Source organism: Ictidomys tridecemlineatus, chromosome 2 (genome assembly GCF_052094955.1).
Source record: "Ictidomys tridecemlineatus isolate mIctTri1 chromosome 2, mIctTri1.hap1, whole genome shotgun sequence".
Classification (NCBI taxonomy): Eukaryota; Metazoa; Chordata; class Mammalia; order Rodentia; family Sciuridae; genus Ictidomys; species Ictidomys tridecemlineatus.
The window spans coordinates 229991799-230010581 of record NC_135478.1 but is presented as its reverse complement, the minus strand read 5'-3'; the positions used below and the strand labels follow the sequence as shown (position 1 = coordinate 230010581).

At 59.3% G+C, this 18783-nt stretch overlaps 1 long non-coding RNA gene across 3 annotated transcripts in view; it reads right to left on the bottom strand.

The window, feature by feature from the left end:
• The window catches only part of LOC144375517 (uncharacterized), a 29257-nt gene extending 11530 nt beyond the window's left edge, over positions 1-17727 (bottom strand). For all 3 annotated transcript variants that reach the window (XR_013435558.1, XR_013435560.1, XR_013435559.1), the window contains exon 1: positions 17604-17727. This is a non-coding gene — a long non-coding RNA (uncharacterized LOC144375517). The remainder of the gene's footprint in view (positions 1-17603) is intronic.
• Positions 17728-18783: the final 1056 nt, after the last annotated feature.

The following is an 18783-nucleotide window of genomic DNA, read 5'->3' as shown; positions in this document are numbered from 1 at the left end:
TGCCCACTCGCTTTCCACACGGGCGCTGGCAGGACCTGGCTTTGCAGGTGGCGTGGGCCCCGAGGGCCTCTTGCTGAGTGTCCAGTGCCCGGAGCTGCTGGCTGGCTGGTGAGATGGATCGTCGCTGCCCAGGGTCTTCTGCAGGCAGTGTCCTCCCTGTAGTCCCCAGGACCCAATGCACTGTGCTGCCCTGGACCCTGCTGGTCCTACCCAGGGCAGGAGAGAAGCTGTGGTGTGGCCCCTGGTCTCTGGCCAGGCCGGCTTCCCAGGCCCTCCTCCCAAGCTAAAGCAGCCGGCCTCCCTTCCCAGCCGAGTGGCACTCAGACCGGCCAGTGTACTCTGTCCCACTGGGACGGCCAGCGCTGTCCTTAGATCTGGTGCTTCAGTGGGTGGAGGTGGTGGATTTTCCAAGGATAGAAGCTTGCATTCCTGGAGTAAGCCTTGTTCCCTGTGGGCGTGAAGCCCATGTTCTGTGTGGTCTCGGCCTGTTCCTGGGTGAGGCTGCTGTGCCTGCCTCACGGGGGACCAGGAGGGACTCGCAGTATGAAGTCCAGCGAGCGGAACGGTCCGAGTCCCCAGCCCACCTGTGACAACATCTAGTTTTGTGTTTTCTTTCTGAGCAAATCTGTTCCTCCTGCCTGGCTTTTCTAATGGTAAGAGGTTCATCAGGAGTTCCGTTCAGTTTTGAATTCCTGTGAGTCACTTTTAGAGGAGTCCCCTGTCTGTCCCAGTGCTCGCGTCCTGTCTGTAGAGTGACATCGGCGCTGGGCCCCGGCTCAGGCCCAACATGGCCTCGTCTCTTGGTGTTCTCCAGAAGGCTGATGCTGTTCTTTCTGAAGAACCACTTGGTTGATGTCTTCAGATTCCTGGGTCCAAGGAGGGAGCAGGTGAGCGTGCCAGCCAGGCCCACCCAGAGGAAGGCACTGCGGCCACGGAGCCCCAGACGGGCAGCTGGGCTGGGAGGTCAAGGTGGGGGCCGAGGTCCGATGCTAAGTTTGGACACAGTTCTGACATCCACCTAGGACTGGGCATTGGCATTGTGGACTATTGTTCCCTGTGACTGACCAGGATCAGAGCACACAGGCCCTCGGGCAGTCAAGGATGTGCTCCAGGGTCACCGTGTGAACCTAGAAGGTCCCCAGAGTCTCATGTTTTAAAGATGGGGACCCCATGCAGCAAGGACCAGGGTGGTGACCCTTATTCCCTGTGACTGACCAGGAGTTTCCGTCCAGGGACACAAGGGTCTCACGGGGCAGGCCAGGGGGACAGCAGGAAGCCCACTGAAGAGGCTGCCCCAGGTTGAGCTCCCTGGCACACCTTCTGCTGATCCTAGGAGAAGCCACATCAGCTTCCTCTAGGAGTGGACTATGTGGGCTGCGGCCACAGTGCCACTCAGCGTTAGGTGGCAATGTGCCTGAAACCGCGAGCTGCGAATTTAGGATGTGTAGTGGTTAGTGCCTGGGATGTAGGGGACAGGCCACTGTAGTGGTTAGTGCCTGGGATTTCGGGGGACAGGCCACTGTAGTGGTTAGTGCCTGGGATGTCGGGGGACAGGCCACTGTAGTGGTTAGAGCCTGGAATGTCGGGGGACAGGCCACTGTAGTGGTTAGTGCCTGGGATGTCGGGGGACAGGCCACTGTAGTGGTTAGTGTCTGGGAGTCAGGGGACAGGCCACTGTAGTGGTTAGTGCCTGGGATGTCGGGAGACAGGCCACTGTAGTGGTTAGAGCCTGGGATGTCGGGGGACAGGCCACTGTAGTGGTTAGAGCCTGGGATTTCGGGGGACAGGCCACTGTAGTGGTCAGTGCCTGGGATGTCGGGGGACAGGCCACTGTAGTGGTTAGAGCCTGGGATGTCGGGGGACAGGCCACTGTAGTGGTTAGAGCCTGGGATGTCGGGGGACAGGCCACTGTAGGGTTCAGTGCCAGAGATGTCGGGGGACAGGCCACTGTAGTGGTAAGAGCCAGGGATGTCGGGGGACAGGCCACTATAGTGGTTAGTGCCTGGGATGTCGGGGACAGGCCACTGTAGTGGTTAGAGCCTGGGATGTCGGGGGACAGGCCACTGTAGTGGATAGAACCTGGGATGTCGGGGGACAGGCCACTGTAGTGGTGAGAGCCTGGGATGTCGGGGGACAGGCCACTGTAGTGGTTAGAGCCTGGGATGTCGGGGGACAGGCCACTGTAGTGGTTAGAACCTGGGATGTCGGGGGACAGGCCACTGTAGTGGTTAGTGCCTGGGATGTAGGGGGACAGGCCACTGTAGTGGTTAGTGCCTGGGATGTGGGGGACAGGCCACTGTAGTGGTTAGTGCCTGGGATGTCGGGAGACAGGCCACTGTACTGGTTAGTGCCTGGGATGTAGGGGGACAGGCCACTGTAGTGGTTAGAGCCTGGGATGTCGGGGGACAGGCCACTGTAGTGGTTAGAGCCTGGGATGTCGGGGGACAGGCCACTGTAGTGGTTAGAACCTGGGATGTCGGGGAACAGGCCACTGTAGTGGTTAGTGCCTGGGATGTGGGGGACAGGCCACTGTAGTGGTTAGTGCCTGGGATGTCGGGGACAGGCCACTGTAGGGTTCAGTGCCAGGGATGTCGGGGGACAGGCCACTGTAGTGGTTAGAGCCTCGGATGTCGGGGGACAGGCCACTGTAGTGGTTAGAGCCTGGGATGTCAGGGACAGGCCACTGTAGTGGTTAGAGCCTGGGATGTCGGGGGACAGGCCACTGTAGTGGTTAGAGCCTCGGATGTCGGGGGACAGGCCACTGTAGTGGTTAGTGCCTGGGATGTCGGGGGACAGGCCACTGTAGTGGTTAGTCCCTGGGATGTCGGGGGACAGGCCACTGTAGTGGTTAGAGCCTGGGATGTCGGGGGACAGGCCACTGTAGTGGTTAGAGCCTGGGATGTCAGGGACAGGCCACTGTAGTGGTTAGAGCCTGGGATGTCGGGGGACAAGCCACTGTAGTGGTTAGGGCCTGGGATGTCGGGGGACAGGCCACTGTAGTGGTTAGGGCCTGGGATGTCGGGAGACAGGCCACTGTAGTGGTTAGAGCCTGGGATGTCGGGGGACAGGCCACTGTAGTGGTTAGAGCCTGGGATGTCGGGGGATAGGCCACTGTAGTGGTTACAGCCTGGGATGTCGGGGGACAGGCCACTGTAGTGGTTAGAGCCTGGGATGTCGGGGGACAGGCCACTGTAGTGGTTAGAGCCTGGGATGACGGGGGACAGGCCACTGTAGTGGTTAGAGCCTGGGATGTCGGGGGACAGGCAACTGTAGTGGTTAGGGCCTGGGATTTCGGGGGACAGGCCACTGTAGTGGTTAGAGCCAGGGATGTCGGGGGACAGGCCTGTAGTGGTTAGTGCCTGGGATGTCGGGGGACAGGCCACTGTAGTGGTTAGAGCCTGGGATGTCGGGGGACAGGCCACTGTAGTGGTTAGTGCCTGGGATGTCGGGAGACAGGCCACTGTACTGGTTAGTGCCTGGGATGTAGGGGGACAGGCCACTGTTGTGGTTAGAGCCTGGGATGTCGGGGGAGAGGCCACTGTAGTGGTTAGTGCCTGGGATGTCGGGGGACAGGCCACTGTAGTGGTTAGTCCCTGGGATATCAGGGGACAGGCCACTGTAGTGGTTAGAGCCTGGGATGTCGGGGGACAGGCCACTGTAGTGGTTAGAACCTGGGATGTCGGGGGACAGGCCACTGTAGTGGTTAGAGCCTGGGATGTAGGGGACAGGCCACTGTAGGGTTCAGTGCCAGGGATGTCGGGGGACAGGCCTGTAGTGGTTAGTGCTTGGGATGTCGGGGGACAGGCCACTGTAGTGGTTAGAGCCTGGGATGTCAGGGACAGGCCACTGTAGTGGTTAGAGCCTGGGATGTCGGGGGACAGGCCACTGTAGTGGTTAGTGCCTGGGATGTAGGGGGACAGGCCACTGTAGTGGTTAGTGCCTGGGATGTAGGGGGACAGGCTACTGTTGTGGTTAGAGCCTGGGATGTCGGGGGACAGGCCACTGTAGTGGTTAGAGCCTGGGATGTCGGGGAAAAGGCCACTGTAGTGGTTAGTGCCTGGGATGTGGGGGACAGGCCACTGTAGTGGTTAGTGCCTGGGATGTCGGGGACAGGCCACTGTAGGGTTCAGTGCCAGGGATGTCGGGGGACAGGCCACTGTAGTGGTTAGAGCCTCGGATGTCGGGGGACAGGCCACTGTAGTGGTTAGTGCCTGGGATGTCGAGGACAGGCCACTGTAGTGGTTAGAGCCAGGGATGTCGGGGGACAGGCCACTGTAGTGGTTAGAGCCTGGGATGTCGGGGGACAGGCCACTGTAGTGGTTAGAGCCTGGGATGTCAGGGACAGGCCACTGTAGTGGTTAGAGCCTGGGATGTCGGGGGACAGGCCACTGTAGTGGTTAGAGCCTCGGATGTCGGGGGACAGGCCACTGTAGTGGTTAGTGCCTGGGATGTCGGGGGACAGGCCACTGTAGTGGTTAGTGCCTGGGATGTCGGGGGACAGGCCACTGTAGTGGTTAGAGCCTGGGATGTCGGGGGACAGGCCACTGTAGTGGTTAGAGCCTGGGATGTCAGGGACAGGCCACTGTAGTGGTTAGAGCCTGGGATGTCGGGGGACAAGCCACTGTAGTGGTTAGGGCCTGGGATGTCGGGGGACAGGCCACTGTAGTGGTTAGGGCCTGGGATGTCGGGAGACAGGCCACTGTAGTGGTTAGAGCCTGGGATGTCGGGGGACAGGCCACTGTAGTGGTTAGAGCCTGGGATGTCGGGGGATAGGCCACTGTAGTGGTTACAGCCTGGGATGTCGGGGGACAGGCCACTGTAGTGGTTAGAGCCTGGGATGTCGGGGGACAGGCCACTGTAGTGGTTAGAGCCTGGGATGACGGGGGACAGGCCACTGTAGTGGTTTGAGCCTGGGATGTCGGGGGACAGGCCACTGTAGTGGTTAGGGCCTGGGATTTCGGGGGACAGGCCACTGTAGTGGTTAGAGCCAGGGATGTCGGGGGACAGGCCTGTAGTGGTTAGTGCCTGGGATGTCGGGGGACAGGCCACTGTAGTGGTTAGAGCCTGGGATGTCGGGGGACAGGCCACTGTAGTGGTTAGTGCCTGGGATGTCGGGAGACAGGCCACTGTACTGGTTAGTGCCTGGGATGTAGGGGGACAGGCCACTGTTGTGGTTAGAGCCTGGGATGTCGGGGGAGAGGCCACTGTAGTGGTTAGTGCCTGGGATGTCGGGGGACAGGCCACTGTAGTGGTTAGTCCCTGGGATGTCAGGGGACAGGCCACTGTAGTGGTTAGAGCCTGGGATGTCGGGGGACAGGCCACTGTAGTGGTTAGAACCTGGGATGTCGGGGGACAGGCCACTGTAGTGGTTAGAGCCTGGGATGTCGGGGTCAGGCCACTGTAGGGTTCAGTGCCAGGGATGTCGGGGGACAGGCCTGTAGTGGTTAGTGCTTGGGATGTCGGGGGACAGGCCACTGTAGTGGTTAGAGCCTGGGATGTCGGGGGACAGGCCACTGTAGTGGTTAGAGCCTGGGATGTCGGGGGACAGGCCACTGTAGTGGTTAGTGCCTGGGATGTCGGGAGACAGGCCACTGTACTGGTTAGTGCCTGGGATGTAGGGGGACAGGCCACTGTTGTGGTTAGAGCCTGGGATGTCGGGGGAGAGGCCATTGTAGTGGTTAGTGCCTGGGATGTCGGGGGACAGGCCACTGTAGTGGTTAGTCCCTGGGATGTCAGGGGACAGGCCACTGTAGTGGTTAGAGCCTGGGATGTCGGGGGACAGGCCACTGTAGTGGTTAGTGCCTGGGATGTCGGGGGACAGGCCACTGTAGTGGTTAGAGCCTGGGATGTCGGGGACAGGCCACTGTAGGGTACAGTGCCAGGGATGTCGGGGGACAGGCCTGTAGTGGTTAGTGCTTGGGATGTCGGGGGACAGGCCACTGTAGTGGTTAGAGCCTGGGATGTCAGGGACAGGCCACTGTAGTGGTTAGAGCCTGGGATGTCGGGGGACAAGCCACTGTAGTGGTTAGGGCCTGGGATGTCGGGGGTCAGGCCACTGTAGTGGTTAGAGCCTGGGATGTCGGGGGACAGGCCACTGTATTGGTTAGAGCCTGGGATGTCGGGGGACAGGCCACTGTAGTGGTTAGTGCCTGGGATGTCGGGGGACAGGCCACTGTAGTGGTTAGAGCTTGGGATGTCGAGGGACAGGTAACTGTAGTGGTTAGAGCCTGGGATGTCGGGGGACAGGCCACTGTAGTGGTTAGAGCCTGTGATGTCGGGGGACAGGCCACTGTAGTGGTTAGAGCCTGGGATGTCGGGGGACAGGCCACTGTAGTGGTAAGAGCCAGGGATGTCGGGGGATAGGCCACTGTAGTGGTAAGAGCCAGGGATGTCGGGGGACAGGCCACTGTAGTGGTTAGTCCCTGGGATGTCAGGGGACAGGCCACTGTAGTGGTTAGTGCCTGGGATGTCGGGGGACAGGCCACTGTAGTGGTTAGAGCCAGGGATGTCGGGGGATAGGCCACTGTAGTGGTTAGTCCCTAGGATGTCAGGGGACAGGCCACTGTAGTGGTTAGAGCCAGGGATGTCGGGGGACAGGCCACTGTAGTGGTAAGAGCTAGGGATGTCGGGGGACAGGCCACTGTAGTGGTTAGTCCCTGGGATGTCAGGGGACAGGCCACTGTAGTGGTTAGTGCCTGGGATGTCGGGGGACAGGCCACTGTAGTGGTTAGAGCCAGGGATGTCGGGGGATAAGCCACTGTAGTGGTTAGTCCCTGGGATGTCGGGGGACAGGCCACTGTAGTGGTTAGTCCCTGGGATGTCAGGGGACAGGCCACTGTAGTGGTTAGAGCCAGGGATGTCGGGGGACAGGCCACTGTAGTGGTTAGAGCCTGGGATGTCGGGGGACAGGCCAATGTAGTGGTTAGAGCCTGGGATGTCGGGGCCAGGCCACTGTAGTGGTTAGTGCCCGGGATTGCGGGGGACAGGCCACTGTAGTGGTTAGTGCCTGGAATGTCGGGGGACAGGCCACTGTAGTGGTTAGTGCCTGGGATGTCGGGGACAGGCCACTGTAGTGGTTAGAGCCAGGGATGTTGGGGGACAGGCCACTGTAGTGGTTAGAGCCTGGGATGTAGGGGGACAGGCCACTGTAGTGGTTAGAGCCAGGGATGTCGGGGACAGGCCACTGTAATGGTTAGTGCCTGGGATGTCGGGGGACAGGCCACTGTAGTGGTTAGTCCCTGGGATGTCAGGGGACAGGCCACTGTATTGGTTAGAGCCAGGGATGTCGGGGACAGGCCACTGTAATGGTTAGTGCCTGGGATGTCGGGGGACAGGCCACTGTAGTGTTTAGTGCCTGGGATGTCGGGGGACAGGCCACTGTAGTGGTTAGAGCCTGGGATGTAGGGGGACAGTCCACTGTAGTGGTTAGTGCCTGGGATGTAGGGGGACAGGCCACTGTAGTGGTTAGTGCCTGGGATGTCGGGGGACAGGCCACTGTAGTGGTTAGTTCCTGGGATGTCGGAGACAGACCACTGTAGTGGTTCGAGGCTGGGATGTAGGGGGACAGGCCACTGTAGTGGTTAGTGCCTGGGATGTTGGGGGACAGGCCACTGTAGTGGTTAGTGCCTGGGATGTCAGGGACAGGCTACTGTAGTGGTTAGAGCCAGGGATGTCGTGGGACAGGCAACTGTAGTGGTTAGAGCCTGGGATGTCGGGGGACAGGCCACTGTAGTGGTTAGAGCCTGGGATGTCGGGGGACAGGCCACTGTAGTGGTTAGTGCCTGGGAGTCGGGGGACAGGCCACTGTAGTGGTTAGTGCCTGGGATGTCGGGAGACAGGCCACTGTAGTGGTTAGTGCCTGGGATGTCGGGGGACAGGCCACTGTAATGGTTAGAGCCTGGGATGTCAGGGACAGGCCACTGTAGTGGTTAGAGCCTGGGACGTCGAGGGACAGGCCACTGTAGTGGTTAGTGCCTGGGATGTGGGGGACAGGCCACTGTAGTGGTTAGTCCCTGGGATGTCGGGGGACAGGCCACTGTAGTGGTTAGTGCCTGGGATGTCGGGGACAGGCCACTGTAGTGGTTAGAGCCAGGGATGTTGGGGGACAGGCCACTGTAGTGGTTAGAGGCTGGGATGTAGGGGGACAGGCCACTGTAGTGGTTAGAGCCAGGGATGTAGGGGACAAGCCACTGTAATGGTTAGTGCCTGGGATGTCGGGGGACAGGCCACTGTAGTGGTTAGAGCCTGGGATGTCGGGGGACAGGCCACTGTAGTGGTTTGTCCCTGGGATGTCAGGGGACAGGCCACTGTAGTGGTTAGTGCCTGGGATGTCGGGGGACAGGCCACTGTAGTGGTTAGAGCCAGGGATGTGGGGGGATAGGCCACTGTAGTGGTTAGTCCCTGGGATGTCGGGAGACAGGCCACTGTAGTGGTTAGAGCCTGGGATGTCGGGGGACAGGCCACTGTAGTGGTTAGAGCCTGGGATATCGGGGGACAAGCCACTGTAGTGGTTAGGGCCTGGGATGTCGGGGGACAGGCCACTGTAGTGGTTAGGGCCTGGGATGTCGGGAGACAGGCCACTGTAGTGGTTAGGGCCTGGGATGTCGGGGGACAGGCCACTGTAGTGGTTAGAGCCTGGGATGTCGGGGGACAGGCCACTGTAGTGGTTAGTGCCTGGGATGTCGGGGGACAGGCCACTGTAGTGGTTAGAGCCTGGGATGTAGGGGGACAGGCCACTGTAGTGGTTACAGCCTGGGATGTCGGGGGACAGGCCACTGTAGTGGTTAGAGCCTGGGATGTCGGGGGACAGGCCACTGTAGTGGTTAGAGCCTGGGATGACGGGGGACAGGCCACTGTAGTGGTTAGAGCCTGGGATGTCGGGGGACAGGCCACTGTAGTGGTTAGGGCCTGGGATTTCGGGGGACAGGCCACTGTAGTGGTTAGAGCCAGGGATGTCGGGGGACAGGCCTGTAGTGGTTAGTGCCTGGGATGTCGGGGGACAGGCCACTGTAGTGGTTAGAGCCTGGGATGTCGGGGGACAGGCCACTGTAGTGGTTAGTGCCTGGGATGTCGGGAGACAGGCCACTGTACTGGTTAGTGCCTGGGATGTAGGGGGACAGGCCACTGTTGTGGTTAGAGCCTGGGATGTCGGGGGAGAGGCCACTGTAGTGGTTAGTGCCTGGGATGTCGGGGGACATGCCACTGTAGTGGTTAGTCCCTGGGATGTCAGGGGACAGGCCACTGTAGTGGTTAGAGCCTGGGATGTCGGGGGACAGGCCACTGTAGTGGTTAGAACCTGGGATGTCGGGGGACAGGCCACTGTAGTGGTTAGAGCCTGGGATGTCGGGGTCAGGCCACTGTAGGGTTCAGTGCCAGGGATATCGGGGGACAGGCCTGTCGTGGTTAGTGCTTGGGATGTCGGGGGACAGGCCACTGTAGTTTTTAGAGCCTGGGATGTCGGGGGACAGGCCACTGTAGTGGTTAGAGCCTGGGATGTCGGGGGACAGGCCACTGTAGTGGTTAGTGCCTGGGATGTCGGGAGACAGGCCACTGTACTGGTTAGTGCCTGGGATGTAGGGGGACAGGCCACTGTTGTGGTTAGAGCCTGGGATGTCGGGGGAGAGGCCACTGTAGTGGTTAGTGCCTGGGATGTCGGGGGACAGGCCACTGTAGTGGTTAGTCCCTGGGATGTCAGGGGACAGGCCACTGTAGTGGTTAGAGCTTGGGATGTCGAGGGACAGGCCACTGTAGTGGTTAGAGCCTGGGATGTCGGGGGACAGGCCACTGTAGTGGTTAGAGCCTGTGATGTCGGGGGACAGGCCACTGTAGTGGTTAGAGCCTGGGATGTCGGGGGACAGGCCACTGTAGTGGTAAGAGCCAGGGATGTCGGGGGATAGGCCACTGTAGTGGTAAGAGCCAGGGATGTCGGGGGACAGGCCACTGTAGTGGTTAGTCCCTGGGATGTCAGGGGACAGGCCACTGTAGTGGTTAGTGCCTGGGATGTCGGGGGACAGGCCACTGTAGTGGTTAGAGCCAGGGATGTCGGGGGATAGGCCACTGTAGTGGTTAGTCCCTGGGATGTCGGGGGATAGGCCACTGTAGTGGTTAGTCCCTGGGATGTCGGGGGACAGGCCACTGTAGTGGTTAGTCCCTGGGATGTCAGGGGACAGGCCACTGTAGTGGTTAGAGCCAGGGATGTCGGGGGACAGGCCACTGTAGTGGTTAGAGCCTGGGATGTCGGGGGACAGGCCAATGTAGTGGTTAGAGCCTGGGATGTCGGGGCCAGGCCACTGTAGTGGTTAGTGCCCGGGATGTTGGGGGACAGGCCACTGTAGTGGTTAGAGCCTGGGATGTAGGGGGACAGGCCACTGTAGTGGTTAGTGCCTGGAATGTCGGGGGACAGGCCACTGTAGTGGTTAGTGCCTGGGATGTCGGGGACAGGCCACTGTAGTGGTTAGAGCCAGGGATGTTGGGGGACAGGCCACTGTAGTGGTTAGAGCCTGGGATGTAGGGGGACAGGCCACTGTAGTGGTTAGAGCCAGGGATGTCGGGGACAGGCCACTGTAATGGTTAGTGCCTGGGATGTCGGGGGACAGGCCACTGTAGTGGTTAGTCCCTGGGATGTCAGGGGACAGGCCACTGTATTGGTTAGAGCCAGGGATGTCGGGGACAGGCCACTGTAATGGTTAGTGCCTGGGATGTCGGGGGACAGGCCACTGTAGTGTTTAGTGCCTGGGATGTTGGGGGACAGGCCACTGTAGTGGTTAGAGCCTGGGATGTAGGGGGACAGTCCACTGTAGTGGTTAGTGCCTGGGATGTAGGGGGACAGGCCACTGTAGTGGTTAGTGCCTGGGATGTCGGGGGACAGGCCACTGTAGTGGTTAGTTCCTGGGATGTCGGAGACAGACCACTGTAGTGGTTCGAGGCTGGGATGTAGGGGGACAGGCCACTGTAGTGGTTAGTGCCTGGGATGTTGGGGGACAGGCCACTGTAGTGGTTAGTGCCTGGGATGTCAGGGACAGGCCACTGTAGTGGTTAGAGCCAGGGATGTCGTGGGAGAGGCAACTGTAGTGGTTAGAGCCTGGGATGTCGGGGGACAGGCCACTGTAGTGGTTAGAGCCTGGGATGTCGGGGGACAGGCCACTGTAGTGGTTAGTGCCTGGGAGTCGGGGGACAGGCCACTGTAGTGGTTAGTGCCTGGGATGTCGGGAGACAGGCCACTGTAGTGGTTAGTGCCTGGGATGTCGGGGGACAGGCCACTGTAATGTTTAGAGCCTGGGATGTCGAGGGACAGGCCACTGTAGTGGTTAGAGCCTGGGACGTCGAGGGACAGGCCACTGTAGTGGTTAGTGCCTGGGATGTGGGGGACAGGCCACTGTAGTGGTTAGTCCCTGGGATGTCGGGGGACAGGCCACTGTAGTGGTTAGTGCCTGGGATGTCGGGGACAGGCCACTGTAGTGGTTAGAGCCAGGGATGTTGGGGGACAGGCCACTGTAGTGGTTAGAGCCTGGGATGTAGGGGGACAGGCCACTGTAGTGGTTAGAGCCAGGGATGTAGGGGACAAGCCACTGTAATGGTTAGTGCCTGGGATGTCGGGGGACAGGCCACTGTAGTGGTTAGAGCCTGGGATGTCGGGGGACAGGCCACTGTAGTGGTTTGTCCCTGGGATGTCAGGGGACAGGCCACTGTAGTGGTTAGTGCCTGGGATGTCGGGGGACAGGCCACTGTAGTGGTTAGAGCCAGGGATGTGGGGGGATAGGCCACTGTAGTGGTTAGTCCCTGGGATGTCGGGGGACAGGCCACTGTAGTGGTTAGTCCCTGGGATGTCAGGGGACAGGCCACTGTAGTGGTTAGAGCCAGGGATGTCGGGGGACAGGCCACTGTAGTGGTTAGAGCCTGGGATGTCGGGGGACAGGCCACTGTAGTGGTTAGAGCCTGGGATGTCGGGGCCAGGCCACTGTAGTGGTTAGTGCCCGGGATTGCGGGGGACAGGCCACTGTAGTGGTTAGTGCCTGGAATGTCGGGGGACAGGCCACTGTAGTGGTTAGTGCCTGGGATGTCGGGGACAGGCCACTGTAGTGGTTAGAGCCAGGGATGTTGGGGGACAGGCCACTGTAGTGGTTAGAGCCTGGGATGTAGGGGGACAGGCCACTGTAGTGGTTAGAGCCAGGGATGTCGGGGACAGGCCACTGTAATGGTTAGTGCCTGGGATGTCGGGGGACAGGCCACTGTAGTGGTTAGTCCCTGGGATGTCAGGGGACAGGCCACTGTATTGGTTAGAGCCAGGGATGTCGGGGACAGGCCACTGTAATGGTTAGTGCCTGGGATGTCGGGGGACAGGCCACTGTAGTGTTTAGTGCCTGGGATGTCGGGGGACAGGCCACTGTAGTGGTTAGAGCCTGGGATGTAGGGGGACAGTCCATTGTAGTGGTTAGTGCCTGGGATGTAGGGGGACAGGCCACTGTAGTGGTTAGTGCCTGGGATGTCGGGGGACAGGCCACTGTAGTGGTTAGTTCCTGGGATGTCGGAGACAGACCACTGTAGTGGTTCGAGGCTGGGATGTAGGGGGACAGGCCACTGTAGTGGTTAGAGCCTGGGATGTCGGGGGACAGGCCACTGTAGTGGTTAGAGCCTGGGATGTCGGGGGACAGGCCACTGTAGTGGTTAGAGCCTGGGATGTCGGGGGACAGGCCACTGTAGTGGTTAGTGCCTGGGAGTCCGGGGACAGGCCACTGTAGTGGTTAGTGCCTGGGATGTCGGGAGACAGGCCACTGTAGTGGTTAGTGCCTGGGATGTCGGGGGACAGGCCACTGTAATGGTTAGAGCCTGGGATGTCGAGGGACAGGCCACTGTAGTGGTTAGAGCCTGGGACGTCGAGGGACAGGCCACTGTAGTGGTTAGTGCCTGGGATGTGGGGGACAGGCCACTGTAGTGGTTAGTCCCTGGGATGTCGGGGGACAGGCCACTGTAGTGGTTAGTGCCTGGGATGTCGGGGACAGGCCACTGTAGTGGTTAGAGCCAGGGATGTTGGGGGACAGGCCACTGTAGTGGTTAGAGCCTGGGATGTAGGGGGACAGGCCACTGTAGTGGTTAGAGCCAGGGATGTCGGGGACAGGCCAGTGTAATGGTTAGTGCCTGGGATGTCGGGGGACAGGCCACTGTAGTGGTTAGAGCCTGGGATGTCGGGGGACAGGCCACTGTAGTGGTTAGAGCCTGGGATGTAGGGGGACAGTCCACTGTAGTGGTTAGTGCCTGGGATGTAGGGGGACAGGCCACTGTAGTGGTTAGTGCTTGGGATGTCGGGGGACAGGCCACTGTAGTGGTTAGTTCCTGGGATGTCGGAGACAGACCACTGTAGTGGTTCGAGGCTGGGATGTAGGGGGACAGGCCACTGTAGTGGTTAGTGCCTGGGATGTCGGGGGACAGGCCACTGTAGTGGTTAGTGCCTGGGATGTCGGGGACAGGCCACTGTAGTGGTTAGAGCCAGGGATGTCGTGGGACAGGCCACTGTAGTGGTTAGAGCCTGGGATGTCGGGGGACAGGCCACTGTAGTGGTTAGAGCCTGGGATGTCGGGGGACAGGCCACTGTAGTGGTTAGTGCCTGGGAGTCGGGGGACAGGCCACTGTAGTGTTTAGTGCCTGGGATGTCGGGGGACAGGCCACTGTAGTGGTTAGTGCCTGGGATGTCGGGGGACAGGCCACTGTAGTGGTTATTGCCTGGGATGTCGGGGGAGAGGCCACTGTAGTGGTTAGTGCCTGGGATGTCGGGGGACAGGCCACTGTAGTGGTTAGTGCCTGGGATGTCGGGGGACAGGCCACTGTAGTGGTTAGAGCCTGGGATGTAGGGGGACAGTCCACTGTAGTGGTTAGTGCCTGGGATGTAGGGGGACAGGCCACTGTAGTGGTTAGTGCTTGGGATGTCGGGGGACAGGCCACTGTAGTGGTTAGTTCCTGGGATGTCGGAGACAGACCACTGTAGTGGTTCGAGGCTGGGATGTAGGGGGACAGGCCACTGTAGTGGTTAGTGCCTGGGATGTCGGGGGACAGGCCACTGTAGTGGTTAGTGCCTGGGATGTCGGGGACAGGCCACTGTAGTGGTTAGAGCCAGGGATGTCGTGGGACAGGCCACTGTAGTGGTTAGAGCCTGGGATGTCGGGGGACAGGCCACTGTAGTGGTTAGAGCCTGGGATGTCGGGGGACAGGCCACTGTAGTGGTTAGTGCCTGGGAGTCGGGGGACAGGCCACTGTAGTGTTTATTGCCTGGGATGTCGGGGGACAGGCCACTGTAGTGGTTAGTGCCTGGGATGTCGGGGGACAGGCCACTGTAGTGGTTATTGCCTGGGATGTCGGGGGAGAGGCCACTGTAGTGGTTAGTGCCTGGGATGTCGGGGGACAGGCCACTGTAGTGGTTAGTGCCTGGGATGTCGGGGGACAGGCCACTGTAGTGGTAAGAGCCTGGGATGTAGGGGGACAGGCCACTGTAGTGGTTATTGCCTGGGATGTAGGGGGACAGGCCACTGTAGTGGTTAGTTCCTGGGATATCGGGGGACAGGCCACTGTAGTGGTTAGAGCCTGGGATGTCAGGGGACAGAATGAAGGGACACAGAGGGGAGTGAGCGTGTCCCTGTGTCACTCTGCCTCCCATCCCTGTGACTAGAGACCTGAGGTAAGGGACTTAAAGGAAGGAGGTTTACTGTGGCTCACAGTTTCCCAGGGCTCAGTGCCTGTCCCTTGTCCTCTTGTGTTTGGGCCTGGGACAGGCAGGGCATCACAATGGGGAGGAAGCCACTTCCTTCTTGGTTGCTGGGAAGCAGAGGAGAAGGAGCTGAGGACAGGAATGGTCCCCAACGGGGCACTCGCAGCGACCGGCTCCCGCCTTCCAGGCCCCACCCCTCCGAGTCACCCCTTGGCCATGATCCACCAGGGCATGACCTTTCAGTGAGATCAGAGCCCTCGTGACCACTCATGTCCTCCTGAAGGTCCACCCTGGTCCTTGCTGCATGGGGCCCCATGTTTAAAACGTGAGACTCTGGGGACCTTCCAGGTCCACACGGTGACCCTGGAGCACATCCTTGACTGCCCCGAGGGCCCGTGTGCTCTGGGTGGCATCTTAGTCGTCTGACTGAGCCAGATGCACTGCCCCTCGCGCCACCCTTCCACCTCTCAGAGGGCCCTGGCCATGGTGTCCACTTCCTAAAGCCCAGTCAGTGCTGTAGGTGCACAGTGACTCAGGCAGCTGGGTCAGCACAGTCCAGCCATCTGCAGCCCATTGGCCGAGTAGAACCCACCTGCTGAGCAATCACAGTGAGAGACGCTTCGGTGGCCCCCGAGGGACGCAGCCTGGGAGGCCCAGCCAGAGGGACGCCTCGAGTGTCCTGCAGGGCCCTGCCCAGATTCTCCCCACGGTCACTGTACGGATCCTTAGAAGAAGGATTGGCCAGAAGCAAGAAGGGCAGCTGCAGAACCCCCCACCCTCAGGACCTGCCCGGGTCATGGATGTGGGCTACGACCAGGTGCTCAGGTCCTTCTCCAGCAAACCAGGTGTCCAGTGTGTCCCAGCACGACACTCCACACCTGGTACTCACACCTGACACTCCACACCTGGTACTCACACCTGACACTCCACACCTGGCACTCACACCTGGCACTCACACCTGGCACTCCACACCCGACACTCACACCTGGAACTCACACCTGGTACTCCGCACCTGACACTCCACACGTGGCACTCACACCTGGTACTCCACACCTGGTACTCCACACCTGGTACTCACACCTGGCACGCACACCTGGAACTCCACACCTGGCACTCACACCTGGTACTCACACCTGGTACTCACACCTGACACTCCACACCTGGCACTCATACCTGGCACTCACACCTGGCACTCCACACCCGACACTCCACACCCGACACTCACACCTGGCACTCCACATCTGGTACTCACACCTGGTACTCACACCTGGAACTCACACCTGGCACTACACTCCTGGACTCACACCTGGTACTCACACCTGGTACTCACACCTGGCACTCCACACCTGGCACTCACACCTGGCACTCACATCTGGCACTCACACCCGGCACTCCACACCTGGTACTCACACCTGGAACTCACACCTAGCACTCACACCCGGAACTCACACCTGGCACTCCACACCCGACACTCCACACCTGGCACTCACACCCGGCACTCACACCCCGCACTCACACCTGGCACTCCACACCTGGCACTCACGTCTGGAACTCACACCTGGTACTCACACCCGGCACTCACACCTGGCAATTCACACCTGGCACTCCACACCTGGCACTCACACCTGGCACTCACACCTAGCACTCCACACCTGGCACTCACACCCGACACTCCACACCCGGCACTCCATATCTGGCACTCACTCCCGGCCCTCACACCTGGCACTCCACACCTGGCACTCACTTCCGGCACTCACACCCGGCACTCACTTCCGGCACTCACACCCGGTACTCACACCCGGTACTCACACCCGGCACTCACACCCGGCACTCACAACCAACACTCCACACCCGGCACTCACACCTGGCACTCACACCCGACACTCCACACCTGGAACTCACACCTGGCACTCCACACACGACACTCACACCCGACACTCCACACCTGACACTCACACCTGGCACTCCACACCTGGCACTCACACCTGGCACTCACACCCGGCACTCACACCCGGCACTCACACCTGGAACTCACACCCGACACTCCACACCCAGCACTTTACACCTGACACTCCACACCTGGCACTCACAACTGGCACTCCACACCCAGCACTTTACACCTGACACTCCACACCTGGCACTCACAACTGGCATTCCCACCCAGCACTCCCACCTGGCACTCACACCCAACACTCCACACCTGGCACTCACACCCGAAACTCATGGCACTCACACCTGGCACTCCACACACTCGGCACTCCACACCTGGCACTCCATTCTGGCACTCACACCTGGCACTCCACACCTGGCACTCACACCTGGCACTCCACACACTCGGCACTCGCATACACACACACAGTACACCCCACTCCCCAACATCCACTCACACCACACCCTGACACCCACACACAGCACAAACACCAACACACTCCACACCCAAACATGCACTCATATACCCTACACTTGACACACACACACACACACACAAACACTGTTACACCCCATGTCATAATACACTCACCCCACACTTGTACACACACACACTTGCACATAGACTGTCACATGTGTGCACACTCAGTGTTTCCTCACACACTCACATTTTACACACCCCAAATCCTGCCACGTCACACACGCCCACACTCCTGGGCACACAGGGCCCACACGTGGCACCCTCATGCCCTTCTGGGCTGCGGGTGGGCAGTGGATGGCCCCTCCCATCCCCTGTCCCTGCGGGCTCCGCCCTCCTCTCCCAGCAGACCAGCCCTGCCCCCGCCCAGCCCCCAGAACACATGGCAGTGGCAGTGTGTTGCTCAATCTTTTGCTCCAAGGAGCATGTTAACTGATCTTAAAAATAATTACAGATCAATAAATTACAGGGTGAATTACAAAACAATTATAAACAGCTCACTGCGCGTCCCTCCAGCCTGATGCCGATGTCACTTGAGCGGCCTGCTGTCTCCTCTGCCTCCGCTGTGGGCCACATCCACAGGGGCCCTGCCGTCAGCCAGGTCGTCCCTGGGCCTGCCCCTCCAGCCTGTGCAGTGTGCGTCGTCCCAAGGCCACCTTCTGCCTGCTGGGGCGTCTTGTGGTGGTACTGCTGGCCTCACGGCTCCTGTCCCCCAGCCAGGCTGACCAGTGCCTTCTGACATGGGAGCACATGGACAAGGGCTGGTGGGAAAGGGGAGGGGCTCACCAGAGGGCACCCACCTGGGGTCTGGGGGGACCCCATCCCAGGCTGCAGCTCTGCAGTGCATCTGGATTTGGCGCGGTCTCTAGACAGCACAGCACCAAGAAGCCCAGTCGCTGCCCATGGGAGAGCGGAGCTTCCTCCTGTAGCCCTAAAACATCTCCAGCTAAATACACCTGGGCGGGGCCGCGGCTCAGCCACAGAGCGCTGCCTGGTGTGTGAGGCCGGGTTCCAGTCCAGCAGCACAAGAGCAAAACCAAACCAAAGGAGGACATTCGACCTTTCCTATCTTTACTCAAGTGAAACCTACTCACTCTGAGTAATTCAGCATTTAGGAATGAATGATCATTCAACATTCTAAGTAGAGAGCTCAGTGGTGTTCACCACAGTCAGACTGAACACAGGCAGCAACTCTAGTTTTAAAATGTTTTTATCACCCCCCAAAGGAGACCCTCCCTCTCGCTCCAGCTTCTAGCAAACACTGGTTACGTTCTTTCTCTCTGGACTCACCTGCTCTGGATATTTCACTAAATAAAATCATACACTCTGTGGCCTTCTACACCTGAATCCTTTCACTGAGTGCAATGTTTTCAAGATCCAGCCATGTGCATCTTGTGTCTGTGCATCCATACACTGTTCTTTTTATGACTGAATAATATTCCACAGTATGGACATAACATATGTTGTTTATCCATTCATCCTTTGATGGACATTTGGGTCATTTCCACATTTGGACTATTATTTAGTGTTCTTCTAAGCAATTGTGTAGTGTTTGTTTGAACACTTGTTTTCAATTCCTTCGTGTTGCAGCTGGTTGTGGAATTGCTGGGTCACTTGGTAATTCTGTGCTTAGCCTCCAAGGGCCTGACAAACCATTTCCCATGGCAGTGTTACTGCTTTA